This window comes from Myotis yumanensis, unplaced genomic scaffold, assembly GCF_028538775.1.
Source record: "Myotis yumanensis isolate MYYU_CA2020_CCGP unplaced genomic scaffold, mMyoYum1.0.hap1 SCAF_17, whole genome shotgun sequence".
NCBI classification, from domain to species: Eukaryota; Metazoa; Chordata; class Mammalia; order Chiroptera; family Vespertilionidae; genus Myotis; species Myotis yumanensis.
In genome coordinates, this window is record NW_027223768.1 from 18,842,040 (window position 1) to 18,859,622 (window position 17,583).

The 17,583-nt window shown below is 41.3% G+C and overlaps 1 pseudogene; it reads right to left on the minus strand.

The window, feature by feature from the left end:
• Nucleotides 1-16,838: 16,838 nt before the first annotated feature.
• LOC138995911 (ferritin, heavy subunit-like) lies at nt 16,839-17,326 on the minus strand (annotated as a pseudogene).
• Nucleotides 17,327-17,583: the final 257 nt, after the last annotated feature.

Sequence of the window (17,583 nt, forward strand, 5' to 3'; positions counted from 1 at the left end):
TCTCTGAAATCAATAAAAATATATTTTTTTAAAAAAAAGAATGGATTACTAAAGACAAACAGGTTAAAAGTTTTATATTATTTGTACAGACAGTCCTTTCATGGTTACGTTGCCAGCTTCCATTTATTTATTTAAAAAAAAAGTTCTGTCATTTTGATGTATGTACATATGTGCTTTGTGTTTTTTATTATTTACCACAAGTGAAAGTCAGGAATTGTTATCTTTCTTTTAAATTTTTTTTACTGTTTCACTTCATTACTGCTGTGTATGTGCTCCATGTGAGTGATGTAGGTGCTTATGTAGGTGGGTTTTGACTTATGGTGAAAATCGCATTACGTTGCACCATAGGAATGGGTCTCTGAGTAATCCGAGGATCTACTGTACTCAGAAATCACTATTTTGTAGCTTTAACACAATTTAAATAATTTAGTTTTATTTTATATTTTATAATTTAACTAGAGACCCGGTGCATGAAAATTCATGCACTGGAGGGGAGGTCCCTTAGCCCCGCCTGCGCCCTCTCACAGTCTGGGAACCCTCAGGGGCGGGAGGCGACCCAGCGATCAGGAGAAGGTGACACCCCCATCACACCTCTGCTGCTGCCACTGCTGGCAGCGCAAGCCTTGGCCGGCCCTGGTTACCTGAGCCCTGAGTGGCTGGGCAGCTGCCAGCCAAGGCTTGACTGCACCTCGGGCTGGCCTTGGGCAGCTGGGAGCTGAGGGGACTGGGCGCTGCCATCTTGTGGTTGTGGTTGCCGCCATCTTTGAAGGCGGGACAGTCAATTAGAATATTCCGTTCTTATTGGCTGTGGGTGCCGCCATCTTTGAGGGCAGGGCAGTCAATTAGCATATCCCCTCCTTATTGGCTGTGGGCACCACCATATTTGCGATGGCATGAGGGTCAATTAGCATATTCCCTCTTTATTAAATAGGATTCTGATATAGAATACCTAGAAATTTTATTGATTTCAGAGAGGAAGGGAGAGGGAGAGAGAGAGTTAAAAACATCAATGATGAAAAAAAAAAAAAAAACATCAATGATGAGAGAGACTCATTGATTGGCTGCCTCCTGCACACCCCCCACTGGGGATCAAGCCTGCAACCCAGGCGTGTGCCCTTGACTGGAATCAAATCTGAGACCCTTCAGTCCATAGGCTGACTGACACTCTATCCACTGAGCAAAACCAGCTAGGGCTAAAAAATATATTTTTATTGATTTCAGAGAGGAAAGGAGAGGGAGAGAGAGATAGAAACATTGATGTGAGAGACAATATCAATTGGTTGCCTTCTGTACATGCCCCAACCAGGTAACGAACCCTCAACATAGGTGTGTGCCCTAACTGGGAATTGAATCCACAACCTTTCGGTATATGGGAGGATGCTCTAACCAACTAAGCCACCTGGCCACGGCACTGGTCAGCATTTTTTGGTAAATGCAGGTAATAAATATTTTAGACTTTACAGGCCAAGAGATCTCTGTCACAACTACTCAACTCTGCCACTGCAGCAGAAAAGCAGCCATAGACTATGTAAACAAATGAGCACAACTGTGTTTTATTAAACTTTATTTACAGAAACAGGCAAAAAGAGATAGTGGGCTGGATTTAGCCCCCCAGACTGTTATTTGCCAACCCTGTCTTATATGAAGAGAGATTATATTTGCTATAGCCAGGGAAAGTATTTTATTATTATTATGTTCAACAGCAGCATTAAAAGCTTTACATGTAATGACCAATGTTTGCTATTAAACACAATTAATTAAACAGACAGGGCTCCTGCCTTCCAAGGAATTACTAATCTAAAACAACAACAGCACAGACATAATATTTATAAGTATTCCTGAATGAGTAATTGCCATATAAACAGATGACTCTACAGGGCTAAATGTGGAACTGAATTCAGAGGTGGGCAGATTTCCCCAATGCTATTGATTTACAAATATCAGATAAGACTTAAAAAAAAAAAAAAAAAAAGCACAAGGGCTCATTCAGGAGCCAAAGAGGAGAACAATGCCCCAGGCTAGCTCCTCCTTTTCAGCAAGAGGCTTTAAGAGAGCATTTTTCAAAAGGATCCCTCTCCCAATTGTATTTCTTTGTTAAGATACATTATTGTCTGATTTATCCTATGAGGTTAGGGGCTGTGTTATGGTTGCAATTTTTAAAAAAATACATTTTTATTGGTTTCAGAGAGGAAGGGAGAGGAAGAGAGAGAGAGATAGAAACACCAATGATGAGAGAGAATCATTGATTGGCTGCTTCCCGCACACCCCCTACTGGGGACTGAGCCGAAACTTGGGCATGTGCCCTTGACGGGAATCAAAGCCGGGACCCCTCAGTTCGCAGGCCGACGCTCTATCCAGAACCAAACCAGCCAGGGCTATAGTTGCAATTTAGTGACACCTGTGCCCATCGCCTTTATTTAACCTGCATCAAAGAAAAATGTTTCCGAGTGTCTCTGGGCCTGATCAAAGAGGTGGGGCTGATCAGCAGCCCCATCAGAAGCCCAAGAGAAAGAGAGGCGTGGTTGCTTGCCAGGCCCCAAGAGAAAGAGAGAGGCAAGAGCTGATCAACAGCTGCCACAGAGGCTACAGATCAGACCCTGTTCTCTCTCCAGGCCTCTTTTTGGGCCTAATTCACAGCCCCCTGGGCAGTCAGTGCTGGGTCATAGCACCCGCAGCAGCAGCAGCAGCGGCAGTCAGTGCTGGGTGCCACGGCAACCCAGCACTTACTGCAGGACTGACTTCTTGGTTGGTCGAGCCTTTGGTTGTTTTGGATGTTTTGGAACCGAGGTTTTTATATATTTGGGTATGCATAGCCCATGGACATGGACAATAGTGTGATGAAGGCCTGGGAGTGGTGGGTGCAGTTTAGAGGGGCCAAGCGGGGGAGGATAAGGGAGGACATCTGTAATACTTTCAGCAATAAAGATAAATTAAAAATAATAAAAAAAAGAAAAAAGAAAAAAGAAAAATGTTTCCCTTTCTCATCAGGAATTCTAGTAAACTTAGAAGAAAAGTCAGTAGGTCAATTTGTTCATGTGCTCATGTATGTATGCGTATGGTTAAATCAAGTGATTGGTAATTCAATAACCTACTGCCTCCAATTACAGAAATGGTGCAATTGTTGCTGTTGAATAGGGCAAGATTCCCTTATAACTCCTCATGTTCCTGAAAGATGGACATGTATAATGAATATTTGTAATATTTTGGCTGCTCAGTATCTTAGCTTCTCCTCCTTAAACTGGGAGTTTTCCGTTTGAGAATTTTTGTGGGTGGCAGGATCTCTTCTACTATAGAGGCCAGAAAGTCCAGCTACTCGCCTTCTGCCCTCTGCCCTGCCCCCACAGTGATCCTAGGGTGAGGGGAAGTAACCTAAACTTCTTGGTAAACTGCACGTTCTTACTTGGGTCTTTTAATCTGGACTGAGTTACACGGGAGTACGTAGAATTCATCCCTCTAGCATCTGTGATATCCACAGTGTGGTGGGACAATGGCAGCAATCCCTGGGGTGGTGTCCAGCATTCACTGGCAATGGCAGTGGTATACTTACCAAGCCATTTCAGGACGGATTTTAGCTGTCATTCTGGCTATCAAATCTCCTTCAGTTCCCTTCTTTACCATTAAACTGTGAGCCACTTAATGTTCTTCCAGAAAATTCCCTTTCTGCTTAAGTTAGCCTCTAAGATAGTTTAACATATGAAGGGAGGGTTGCAGAAATCCAGGGAAGGCAGAAATAATCCACTTTCCCATTTCTCATATAGTTGCCCTTCACTCAGTTTAATGGAGTTATCCATGTTTTTTCTTTCTTTGGGCCCTGATATGACCCTAGTCATTAGATTCTCTAAACTTAAGAGTACATCAGTGTTCATTTCACTTAAACTGAAGTGAAGGTATCCTAAGGTAGGTTTCCTTTTGTTAACTAAGTTCATTGATTATACCCAAATAATAAGCACTCCTCTCAAAGTTTTACTCATTCTGCTAAGAATGTTTAGTGTCTGCATTAAAAACAAATACACAGATTTCTCAAGGGGAAAAGTTCCATATAAATCTCTGTTTAGCTAAAAATCATTACAAACGCAAAGTGCTTTTTTTTCTTTTCTTGAGTTCCTTTTGCTAACAAGGATCTTGCTAATCAAGGGTTTCATTTGGGGCAATCAAAGCCCTCCTTGCTAAAATTACATGGAAAAGGGATTCTTTTTAAAATTTTTGCAGGAGTATTTCAATGACCATAATTGAAATGTTCATTTATAGATCTTTTCTGCAAATTTGTAACCTTGTTTCTGCAACATCTAGTTCAGCCTCAGATGTTCTCAACTGATGATATTCGCAGCCAGTGGAACAAAATTAATTTGCATTTTCTTTATTACAATCACAATAAATATTTAATAACCTGTTATGTGCCCGTCACCATGTTGTGGTGTATTGGAGGCAGAGCAAAAGTGCATGAGAAATTTGCAAGGATAGGAAGCAATTAGTTCTCTCATGTGATGTTAGTGAGAGTGTGAAATGCTTTGGAAAGAAATCAAAACATCGATGAGCTAGCCATCCCACTTGTGGGTATTCGAAAGAACTGAAGCAGGATCTTGAAGATATACTTGCACACCCATGTTCATTGTAGCATTGTTCATAATAGACAAGAGGTGGAAATAACCCAAATGTTTATCTACTGATGACTGGATAAAGAAAATGTAGTATACACACGCAATGGAATTATTATTCAGCATCAAAAAAGGAAGTCCTATCATATGCTGGGACATAAATGAATCTTGAGGACATTATGCTAAGTGAAATAAGCCAGTCACAAAAGGACAAATACTGTATGATTCCACTTACATGAGGTATCTGGAGTAATCAGATTCACGGAAACAGAGTAGAGTGGAGGTTGCCAATGAGGGGAGAGGGGAAATTTAGGAGATGTTTATCGGGTATAAAATTTCAGTTTTTTCCAGATGAAAACGTTCTAGAGTCTGTTACACAACAATATAAACATAGTCAACACCACTGAACTGAACACTTAAAAATGGTTAAGATGGTAAAATTGTTTTTTACCATAATTTTAAAAATTAATTAAAAATGGATACTATTATAGAAGGACTCAAAAATCCTATCTATGTGAGGGAGTTTCTTTTTTTAATTAAAATTTATTGGGGTACCTTAACCGGTTTGGCTCAGTGGATAGAGCATCGGCCTGAGGACTGAAGGGTCCCAGGTTCAATTCCGGTCAAGGGCATGTACCTTGGTTGTGGACACATCCCCAGTAGCGGGTGTGCAGGAGGCAGCTGATCGATGTTTTTCTCTCATCAATGTTCCTAACTCTCTATCCCTCTTATTCTCCCTTCCTCTCTGTAAAAATCAATAAAATATATTTAAAAAAATAAAAATAAAATTTATTGGGGTGACATTGGTTCACAAAACCGTACCAATTTCAAGTGTACAACTCAGCAAAACATCATCTACACACTGCATCGTGTGCCCATCACTCAAAGCAAAGTCTCTTTCTCATTTATCTCCCCTTTGCACACCTCCACCTCTTCCCATCCCCCTTTCCCTCTGGCTGTCATCACACTGTTGTCTGTGTCTATGTGATACATATATATATTTCTTAATCCCTTCACCTTCTTTCATCCAGCTTCCCAACCCTACTTACCTCTGCTATCTGTCATTCTGTTCCATGTATCCATGCCTCTGGTTCTATTTTGTTTATTTTATTCATTACATTCCACATATAAGTGAGGTCATATGGTATTTGTGTTTCTCTGACGGGCTTTTTTCACTTAGCATAAAAATCTCCACGTTCATCCATGCTGTCACAGAGTAAGATGTCCTTCTTTTTTACATCCGAGTAGTATTCCATTGTGTAAATGTACCACAGCTTTTTTATCCACTCATCTTGGGCATATACCCACACTTGTGGCTTCGAAAATTGGGATCTTGATTAATAACTCCACCAAAAATACATGGAACCAGAAGTAGAGAACTACACAGATAAATCTATGCTAAGTGCCTTTTGAAACATATGCTGACCACACTTTGCTTTTTAGGGACGATGCATTACAAATCATTTTGAGATAATGCAATAAATGATAACAAAAAAGTAACAATAGCAATCAATATTAATTGAGTGCTACTGTTATCAGGCATTGTTCTAAATGTACTGACTTGCTGAAACCGATTTGGCTCAGTGGATAGAGCATCGGCCTGCGGACTGAAGGGTCCCAGGTTCGATTCCGGTCAGGGGCATGTACCTGGGTTGCGGGCACATCCCCAGTAGGAGATGTGCTGGAGGCGGCTGATTGATGTTTCTAACTCTCTATCTCTCTCCCTTCCTCTCTGTAAAAAATCAATAAAATATATTTAAAAAAAAATAAATGTACTGATTTACTTAATTCTTTTGTTGTTGTTGTTAATCCTCACCTGAGGATATTTTCCCATTGATTTTTAGAGAGAGTGGAAGGGGGAGGGAGAGAGAGAGAGAGAGAGAGAAACATCAATGTGAGAGAGACACATCAAATGGTTGTCCCCCTCCCCTGCATGTGCCCTGACCAGGACTGGGGATCAAGCCTGCAACCGAGGTACGTGCCTTTGACCAGAATCAAACCCAGGACCTTTCAGTTCACAGGCTGATGCTCTATCCACTGAGCCAAACTGGCTAGAGTGACTCATTTAATTCTTACACAGACTTATAAATAGGTATTATTTTCATTATCTCCATTTTTTAAATGAGAAAAGAGAAAAATCAAGTTGCTTGTCCCGAGGTCACTCATCAAAAAAGTAGTAGAGCTGGGAATTGAGTCTTAGGCTGTGCTGACAGAGTAGGAGGGAAAAACCCACCCAATATATTTGGATATGAGAAAACATATTTTCAAGTACACTCAGTGGAAAATTTGGAATAAAACCAAAAGATCAATTTGGTTTTTAACTTTCATAAAATGTGGAAAACTCAGATATGTTTGGTGAAGGTTGGAGTGAATTTTTAAAGAATTCCATCAGTGTTCAAAATCATCCAAGGAATAATATATTAGATAACAATGTATTTCAATCTCCTAGGAGAATATCCATGAAAAAGCGCACCTTGCATCTCCTTGGGTATTAACTAAGAGCTTACTTGTATTACAAACAACTTTACCCACTGAAGGATTGAAGACAGTCTCTCTGTACATCTGAGAGCAAGCATCAAGCCAACCTTTAATTAAGTCAGAAGCTCTGGTTCAAAGGGAGATGGAGCATTTTTTGTTTTTGTTTTTGTTTTTAAAATAATCCTCACCCTAGGATATTTTTTCTATTGATTTTTATGTTTTTATTTTATTTGTTTAATACATTTTTATTGATTTCAGAGAGGTAGGGAGAGGGAGAGAGAGATAGAAACATCAATGATGACAGAGAATCATCGATTGGCTGCCTTGATTGGAATCGAATCTGGTACCCTTTAGTCTGCAGGCCAACACTCTATCCACTGAGCCAAACCAGCTAGGGTCCATTGATTTTTAGAGAGAGTGGAAGGGAGGAAAGGAAGGCAGAGAGAGAAACATTGATGTAAGAGAGACACATCGATAGGTTGCCTCCTGTACACACCCTGACCCGGGCTGGGATAGGGCCTGCAACCCAGGTACATGCCCTTGACCGGGAATCCAACCCGGACCTTTCGGTCCTCAGGCTGACGCTCCAACCACCAAGCCAAACCAGCCAGAGCTGATGGAGCATTTCTTAAGATCCAGTGATGTCTCTGGAGACCTTTCTTCTCTTGGGCTAGTCCCTGTCGTCCTCTCTTCTTCACGGGTGCCACCACCCCATCTATGTTTCTCCTTACAAGGCTGAGAAACGACCAACTTCAGTGACCTCAGGAAAAAGCCCAGGGCCCTTTTGTTTTTAAGGAATTACTGTCAGTTGCTATGGGAAACAAATATGTGGTCAAAAGAAACTGACAAAAATGGGGAAGTAGCAATATGCACAAATTTTCGGTAAGTTCTTTAAATTATTCCTCATACTTTACCAAAATGAGTTAGCAGATCGCAGCTAAACTAATTTTATCATAGTCCTACCTGGAACTTGCCTTTCACATGATAGTTATTTATTGAGGACTTATAAATAGATTGCATGACATTATGGCTGTGTATTTGTGTCTTATGAGTTTGGTCAGTGTGAATTGTCTTTAAGATACTCCTTATCTTTTTTTTTTTTCAATCCTCATCCGAGGAGAGAAAGAGAGGGGGTTAGGGGCGAGAGAGAAAAAGAGAGAGAGAAAGAGAGAGAGAGAGAGAGAGAGAGAGAGAAACATTGGTGTGAGAGAGAAACAGCGATCTGTTGTCCCCCTTATACGCCCCCACTGGGGATTGAACCTAGAAAACAGGTATGTGCCCTGAGACTGGGAATCAAGCCCATGACCCTTCAGTATATGGGCCTATGCTCCAACCAACTGAGCCACAATAGCCAGGACTCTTTATCTTTAAATAATTGAGAAAATCCAGTTTATAAAAAAAATCGCCTTGAAACCCATATGATCCTATTAACCAATGTCACCCCAATACATTTAATTAAAAAATAAAAATAAAAGCTGAGAAACAGTGGCAATCATTCCAAGTCTTCTGCCGAAGAGGGCCTGCCAGAGCAGAGCTCCTAAGCACATTCCCGACTCATTCCCCCAGACTGTTACACAGCTCTGCTTGTTCTACCCTGATTTTGGCTGCACCAGAGGAGCCATCAAGTGCCATGGTCAAGAGAATAGACTTTAGAGCGAGGCTGCCTCAGTTTGAAGCATGGCTCTCTTATTTATCAAGTCACCTGGAGCAAGCAGCCAATCCTTCTATGCCTCAGTTTCCTCAGATGAAGTAAGACCAGGGATCCTGGAAAATTAGGAAGTTTGTCAGTGAGGATAGAATTGCGGCAAGGGAAGTCAAAGACTTGGTGGGTCAGTTTCCTTTAGGCTCTGGATGTGGCTGATGAAACATTCTTCTCCTGTTATGCCAGAGGACACAACCTGATGGTTCTCTCCAGATCTGATGTCTGTCTCCATGGGTAAGGGGCTAGATGGACATGTCTGGTATTTGCCTTGGTGGCTATCTATATGTTAGAAAATAAAAATCTTACCCACATTCATGCAACAGAGGTGGACTATAAGTGGCAGAGGTGGAAGTCTCATTCAGCTCTGATTCCAAAGCCAGTGAGCCTCACAGGACCCCACCCTCCTGGTTTAAAAGAGAGACAACAGCAGAGCACAGTCGGGATCAGACAATGAGAGGAACATTTCCTGTGCTCCCAGGAAGTGCTTCCCTCTGACATGCAAAATGTGTATCCAGAGCAGTCCTTGCCCTCAAGGAGGTTTCAGCCTCCTCATGTAGGTAAGAGTGACAAACATGAAAGTCCGTGGTACAAACTAGGTGGTCAGATACTAAAAAGGCCAGAAAAGAGAAAGATTGCTGTGAACTGGCATAGTCGGGGAAGGCTTTAAAGTTGATCAGAAACTTTAAGAGTGGGCTAAGTTGATATTGATAGAGGGGAAGGATGGTTTAAAGATTATGAAGGAGAGGATCACTCCCAAGGAGAACAACATGACTGAGTCAAGGTCCTGCAGGACAGGCAGAGTGGGGGCTTGATGCTAACAGGCCTTCACAGCAGGAAGATCGTTTAGATAGGATGAGTTTGGTATACAGGGTGAGAATGTTTAGGAAGGCCAGCCAGGTGGCAACTGACTGCAGTAATCCAGATCTGAGATGCTGAGGTATCCATCAGAGGTGAAGTAGGTGAGAATGAATAGGAGGAACTGATATTTAGGAGGAAATATTATTAGGTCTTCATTTTCAAGAGCAGTGAAATAGAAGGATGGGTTCAAAATAATTCTTAGGTTTCTCCTCTGTCCACTGATGTTTACTCAGTTTTTACCCCTTCCCTCCCTTCTCTTCCTTTGAACTGTCTTCCCCCAACCACATGTAAAACTAATAAGGAGTAACATAAGATCAAGTTTTTGTGATAAGCTCTTCTTGGCGAGTTTATAATTGTTCATCTCAATGGGAAAAGTATGTCAAGAATCAAGGATCTTCATTCTTGCTTTTAGGCTATCTCTTTTGAACTCTCTCTCTCTCTCTCTCTCTCTCTCTCTCTCTTTCCCTTTTGATATTTAGGTATCCAAAAGGCTATATTTCCTTAGTCTACAACAGACTATTTCCTTCTTTTGTTAGTTACATGTTCACCTGAAAAATCTCTTGAGTTTCATTCTGTTCTTCCAAATAGTGTTTGATTCTTCTACTAATAAAAATAACTTGAAGTTACTACTGGACCTTTCATTCAAAAAGATCCTAATATTCTTTTACACTGTGTGCAGATGTTATTATATTATGTAGATACACTGCATTTCCTTAGTGCCTTTTATCTGAGGATCATAAGTACACAGCAAACGCTAATTAATTCTTACAACAACCTTATGAACTATAATTTTTATGTGTATATAGTAGATGAATCACTCCGAAAGACCAGCAAAACACAGCCTTTGTGGGAGAGTAGGCTTGGCACAACTTCATGTATAAACAACCCAGTCAAATAGTTTAGAGCAGGAAAGGCAACATCGTATTTTGTTTAACTAAAACCACCAATGGAATTTCAGTAAGAGAATATTATCCAAATAATGACTTATCTAGGTTTCCACCAACAACACTTGGACTTTTGCAATAAACACCCCCAGAAAAAAAGAAGGAAGTGTTCAAACCTATTAATAACTACACCCTCAATCTCATTGTCTCTCCCAGAAAAAGTGCTTAGGCAACAAAACAGTCCTAGTTATTAAAAGTGTGCCATGGGGTGACTCATCAACACTTTGCTTCCTGCTTAGATTTTCATGAGGGTCTCTCCTTGAGGTGTATAAGTCTTCATTATTTTCAGGTAGGCTGCTCTTTATCATAAAAACAAAAATGGACTTTATAATGGAAAATATTTACAAGAAAACGGACTCTTTATTTTTCTAAGTTGGCTCAGGGAACAATAGAGGATCTATACCAACAAATGCTTTCTTTGCTCAGGAAAATGGATTTAGCACCTTTTCTTTTATTGGGAGCTTACCTTTATTTCAGCTTTTTAGTATAGAAATTTTCAAATATATACAAAAGTAGACAGAAGGATATAATAAAGACCCTATTACCCATCACTTAACTCAATTATCACCTTGGCTCCTCTTTTTTTAAAAACAATATATTTTTATTGATTTCAGAGAAGAAGGGAGAGGGAGAGAGAGATATAGAAACATCAAATGAAAATCGTACACCTATGGATGAGGACAGTGGGGAGGGTAAGGGCAGAGGGTAGGGTGGGAACCGGGTGGAGGGGCGAGATGGAGGAAAAAAAGAGGAACAACTGTAATAATCTCAACAATAAAGATTTAATTTTTAAAAAAAAAAGAAAGAAAGAAACATCAAATGATGAGAGAGAATCATTGATTGGCTGCTTCCGATTGAGCCTGCAACCTGGCCATGTGCCCTGACCGGGAATCAAACCTGACCTCCTGGATCATAGGTCGATGCTCAACCACTGAGCCACACCAGCTGGGGCCTGTTTTGTTTTTAATGGTGTCATATAATCTCTTATCTCTTGAAAGTTTTAGAGTTTATTTTTGTTTTTTGTTGTAGAGGTGAGCCAGCTGGGCTGCATGGGCTCAGGAAACAAGTTCAGAAGCAAAAGAAGAGCCCTTGGAGTTTAGGAGAGAGAAAGACAAAGGTATGGAGCCTGGGGGAAGGCCAAAGGGGAAGGGAAAGGTGCCTCTGGTGTGCTCCTGAGAGGGAAAGTGAGCCTGAAAGCTTTAGAGTTTTAAAAAGAGTTTTCTTCCTATGTTATCTCTGTTTTCTCTGGGTCCCTTTGTTCTGTTCCTCAGGTTTAGGATGATTGGACAGGAACCAGACAGTTGACTGGAGGCCACACACTGTGTATTTTTCCCAGGGCTATTCTGCAGAATCAGTTACCACTTCCTCTGATTTCAGGTTTTCAAACGCTTGTTGAAATTTCTTATCTGCTGCTCTTTCTTCTCCCATTCTCCTCATTTTTGGAGGGTTAAGAAGTGGTCTTAGACAGGAGTGTAGATACATTCATTCATATGATCAATCTGCCATCTTCAACCGGAGTCTATTGAGAAATGTAAAATCTCTCAAAAATATAGTTTTTAGATTATTTGATAATTGTCATTAACAGGAATAGCAAGATTTATAGAAATAGTCTTTAAATCTCATTTTTAAGTTTTCTATATGAAACTATTATTAGCTCAGTTGGGCAGAGCATAGCGAAATAATGACAAGGTCATGAGTTTGATGTCCATCAAGGTCAGCTAGCCTTTTTTAATTTCAAAGACTCCATCTTCTCCCCTAAACTCACAGAAAAAGTCCAGAATGTTGTTTTGGGTAGCTATAAAAGGCAAGAAATAATCCAGCTTTCGTTTTCCTGCTGCAACATGCTGCCACGGGAAGTTAAAGAAACAAAAACCACTGGGATGTTAAAGGGAAATGGTGAGAAAAGAGTACAGATTTATCACTATAAACCAATTCACTTCTGGTGGGGGGAAAAAAATCAACCCATACTCCTTAGGTTGTTTCCTCAGAGGCAGACTTGAGGAGAAAATTTTATTGAGGAGTCTTCCCAGGGACAACACCTTAAGGGCATGAGGGCAGTGGGAAAAGTTAATCTTTGATGCAGCGATACCAGAGGCCTCAGCTGTTCCACAAAAAAGTCTGGAGCTGGGGGTTCCTTCAAAATTATCCCACTTTAAGGCAAGAGGCCAGACTTTTATAACCTCACATTGACCACTTATTGGATGAGAACTATGCCCAGGAAGGGAGCGTGACATTCTGAGGACATGTCTTCTTCGGTGAAGTGGCTCTCATCAGATGACAACAATTTCTAGAGAGTTTTGAGGTTGGAGCCAGCAGGCAATGTCCCTGGCAGTAGGGATAGCAGACCAAGGCATGGAATATGCTATACAATCGACTGCCCCTGGCAAGTTCAAGAGCTGAAATATTGCTTCTTTCTTCCATATCTCCTAGATCCTTAGGGAGAGAAGAAAATTAGAAGTTTGATGGCAGAAGTGCAACTGTGTTTGGAGTGAGATGGAACAAAGGATCGGTCCAGTCCATAAAGCAAATAATTAGCCTCCAACAGACAGAATAATGGAATGACCTCTCCAGGGTTTGAGTTTTTTATTTCTGTCATTTTTGCATCTTGTGCATTTGAGTATATTTACTTTGGTTAAAAATCATGCTTGGTTTTAAATATAAAACCGAAGTTGCCATGTGTAGGTTTATGGTGCAAAATTTTGGAAAAGCTCAAAGACAATACTTTCAGGAGAAAGAAAATACTCAGAATGTATTTCAAGTTCAGTTAACAAAGCACAGAAAAGTAATAGTAAAAAATTATCATATTTTTCACTATTTATATGTCTAGATATCTCTCTCTCTCTCTCTCTAATAATATACTAGGGGACCAGTGCACGAATTCGTGCACCTTGAAAGCAACTGTGGGCCTCGAAGCTGCGGTCGGCACAGGGGCGGGTCTCAGCCCATCCTCCGTGCCTCTGCCCGGCCCCTCCCACTGTGGCCCCTGGTCCCATCTGCCAGCAGCCCTGCTCCCACCACAGCTGCTCCCAGGCGTTGAAGGCACCAGTCCCACTTGCACCTGCTGGTGGCATAAAGTGATTTGGGTCGGCACCAGCAGGGGTGCGAGCGGTGGCTGCCATCCCCGATCACCCCTCAGGAGCAGGGGGAGGTGGAGAAGCCCTGAAGGGTGATCAGGGCTGGCGCCTGGCGCCGACAGCAGGTTTGAGCACCAGGCGGGACCGTGGTGCACGGGAGCAAAGAATTTTCAGTAACCACCAGAGGCTTGTCGCGATGACAGCGACTGGGACTGGTACCCCGCCTTGGTCTGATGCCCCCACTCACCTGCTCCACCATCCTGCCACGGCTGATGCCCGCCATTTCTGTGCTCTGCAACCTGCTGCCGATGCCTACCATGTTTGCACGTGCCCCCTGGTGGTCAGCGCATGTCATAGCGACCAGTTGTTTAGTTCAGTTGTTTCGCCGTTTGGTCTATTTGCATATTAGGGTATATATATATATATATATATATATATATATATATAGGCTAGAGGTCTGGTGCATGAAAATTCATGCACTGGAGGGGGGTCCCTCCGCCCAGCCTGCCCCCTCTCACAGTTCGGGAGCTCTCAGGAGTGGGAAGCGACCCGGTGATCAGAGGAAGGCAATGCCCCATCACACCTCTGCTGCTGCCACTGCTGGCAGCACAAGCCTCGGCCGGCCCTGGTTACCTGAGCTTCACCATCCGAGGTTTGCTTGTGCCTCGGGCCGGCCCGCCCCGGTAGGGCTGAGGGGACTGGGCACTGCCATCTTGTGACTATGGGTGCTGCTATCTTTGAGGGTGGGGCAGTCAATTAGCATATTCCCCCCTCATTGGCTGTGGGTGCCGCCATCTTTGTGATGGCATGAGGGTCAATTAGCACATTCCCTCTTTATTAGCTAGGATTATTTAAATATTCATAGCACTGATATATGGTACTACCTATACTTCAGGCTCTAAAATTGTATTTTGTTGTTGTCTCTTAAAAATATTTTGAGGAAAATAGGACATCAACTAAAGTACTCCCATTTCCAGCCTTCCTCCCCTACCACCACTGCCATCTCTCTCTTCCCTTCTCCCCAGTGAGGGTTTATGTGCATTATTTTATCTCTAATAATTACATTTTACTCCTTGGAAAAGGCAGAGACATTTAATAACATCTTTTGATTCAGTTCATTGTTGCTAAAAAGTCAGAAATTCAATATTTTTAAAGCAAAGATATATCAAAATCATTCAAGACAAATAGCTAAATGAAACAATAGTTTCAAATTTTAATTCTGTTCCCTCAAGCTTCAAATCTGTGGGCAACAGAAGGTAAAGGAAGAGAGGGGACCTTCGCAGCCTAAAAATCTCTTTCATATTGTTGGGAAACTGAAGAACATCAGTCAACTAACCCACAACTTTAAAAGAGGCTGGGAACCAGTTTTTGTTAGGTAGCAACTTAATGGGTTCAACAGGACAAGATGTATTGTGAAGACAAGTGCTGGCTGAGTCATGGGTAGCAAATAACTGAGCCTGGATTCTGACAGGCAGCTGGATTCAGCGTGGTCACGTGGTAAATGAGAACAAAGCCGTTTGGTTTACCTGTGTCACAATAAAGGCTGGAAGGATGGCTTCAGCATCATCACAAAGAATCTTCAGGAAACTGGAAGTTATGCTCATCTGGTTCCCGCCTTTATGTCCCATAAAATCTTAAAGCTATGAAATTCAAAAGGTACTTCAGGATATACCATGGAAAACAAATCTTCCTTCCTCCCTTGTTTGCCAGCCCTCTCATTCCCTTACCAGAGTCGGATGTTTCCAGTTTCTGATGCATTTGCTTCTAAGATATTCTAAAGTGTAGGTTTTGAAAATCTTTACTTTGTTTCTATTTTTGCTGCCACCACCCACTGTCACTTAGAATCAATATAATAACTTTGAAAATAAATTTGGTCTTCTGAGTTTGTAGTAAAACTCTGCTGGCTCAGGATGTATCCCCACCAATAAGTAGTACATGGCTGTAATGTTGTAAGTCAATTACACCTCAATTTTAAAAATACAGAGAAAGCAGTAATGGAGGAACAGAGAAAGAACAACAAAACATTTTTTTTAGAAGAGAATTGACATTATCAGAGACCTTCCTGTGTAACCACAGTGACTTTTTTGGGTCCTGCTTGGTTTTAGCCCTCACCAGGGACATTTGCAAAGCTTCTCCAAGTACTTTGACTACAGTCATGTCACTGTCCTTCCATGGACCGTGTCTGGCTTCTCTCTATACAAACCTTAAGACACTACTCATTTTTTGTCACATCCCCCCAAAAACAAATCTACTTCACAAAATACTGAGAAGGAAAGAAAAAGGTAAAGAATATACATATACATATATATATATATATATATATATATGATCTCACATAAATAATTTTAAATTCCTAATGGAACATTTTTGAACCCTTCCCAAAATACTACCAGCTACAGGGTCTCTCATTCTCTTCTAACCCTTCATATACCCTCCTCTTAGAGTAATTTAGAGTAACTTCTCTAACTTATAATTGTCAATCTTCCCATAGAGTTTTGAAGCCTAGCCTCTCTAAGTGGGTTTAGCAAAGCAAGTGTGGCCCTGGGAAAGGATTCTCTTGTTCCCCTGCCCCTAATCATCTTATTTTTATTGTGACATTCCCAATTCTCTTTTTTTCCAGGGCAAATCTCTCTTATGAACTCTTGTTCTCTATACTTAGTTGCCACTTGCCTTCTCTGCCTTGATGTCCCATAGGCACTTTATTTTATCATGTCTCACATCAAATTTGCATTCTTTATTTTCTTTCAAATTCTATTCCTCCGTTGTATCTTTTATTTCAAAAATGGTACCACCATCCACCCAGGTACTCTAAAGCAGAAACCAGGAACCATCCTTGACCCTTCTCTCCCTTCTCACACCTTCCACACTGGTAAGCATTTTGAGGAGGAGCAACATCTCCCAAATTTTACTTCTATACTCTTGGGTGTTTACCTACTATTTGGTGAATTAATTAAAGTGCTTGATAAGAGCTTTTTCATTGAAAGAGTTAAAAAAAAAAAACGCATTGTGCTAAGTTTTGGGATTTGTAATGCAAAAACCAGATTTATTTAAAAAATGCAAAAACCTTTATTTGTACACAGGACGATGAAGGAAAGCAGCCTTCTGTCAAATGGAGAACATTGAGATTTTTAAGTAGCTGATTTGGGACCTACTACAATGGGTAGACTTGCTTTGTTGCCTTCAGATGTTAGGTCTCTTTACCTGACACTTCAGCAGGCTTTTAAAATGTGTCTTCTACTGGGCCTGCTTTTCTAATCCCCTATGATATACAAGCTGGTGCTCCAGTCAGCCTGTGTTCCTCTTCTGTTTATCCAGTTACTTTTCCAGGAAGCGAGAGAGATTGGTTTCACTGTTGGCAGAAGCCACGGTCTTCAGGTCTAACAGGAGCTTGTTTAACTTGTTCTCCAAACTCCAGAGCAGACTCTAGAGCTTGTATGCCAGCTCCCCAGTTATTTATATCAGGCCTGTTAATCCCTGGAAGGCAGGTTTTACCCCCACGTTTTCTTAGAGGTCTTAGAAACTGTTTGACATGTTCCCTTTGCAAAAAGAGGTGTCTTCATTGTAATAACAGGCTGTAGATAAAGAAGCATTACTGATACACAGCTCATAAGATGCCACGTGATTAATAGCAACCCTACAATCTTCAGAGATGAGGCCCTGGACCTGGGATGCCATCTCAGCTTTGGGGAAAACTAACAGTGCTTAAACAGTGCTACTTTTTCTAACAGCTTGACTTTTTATACAGTATTTTAATATACCTTACATATTTACAACACTTTGCAACACATTTTCACATTCATAAACAGAGGAGAAGGAGAAATTATACTATTTTAGAGGTATGGAAATGGAGATTAAGTAATTTGCCACCAGGCCATATGATTAGCAAAAGACAGTGGGTAGGAGTAGGCAGGGGAAGTGATCTCAAATTCTAG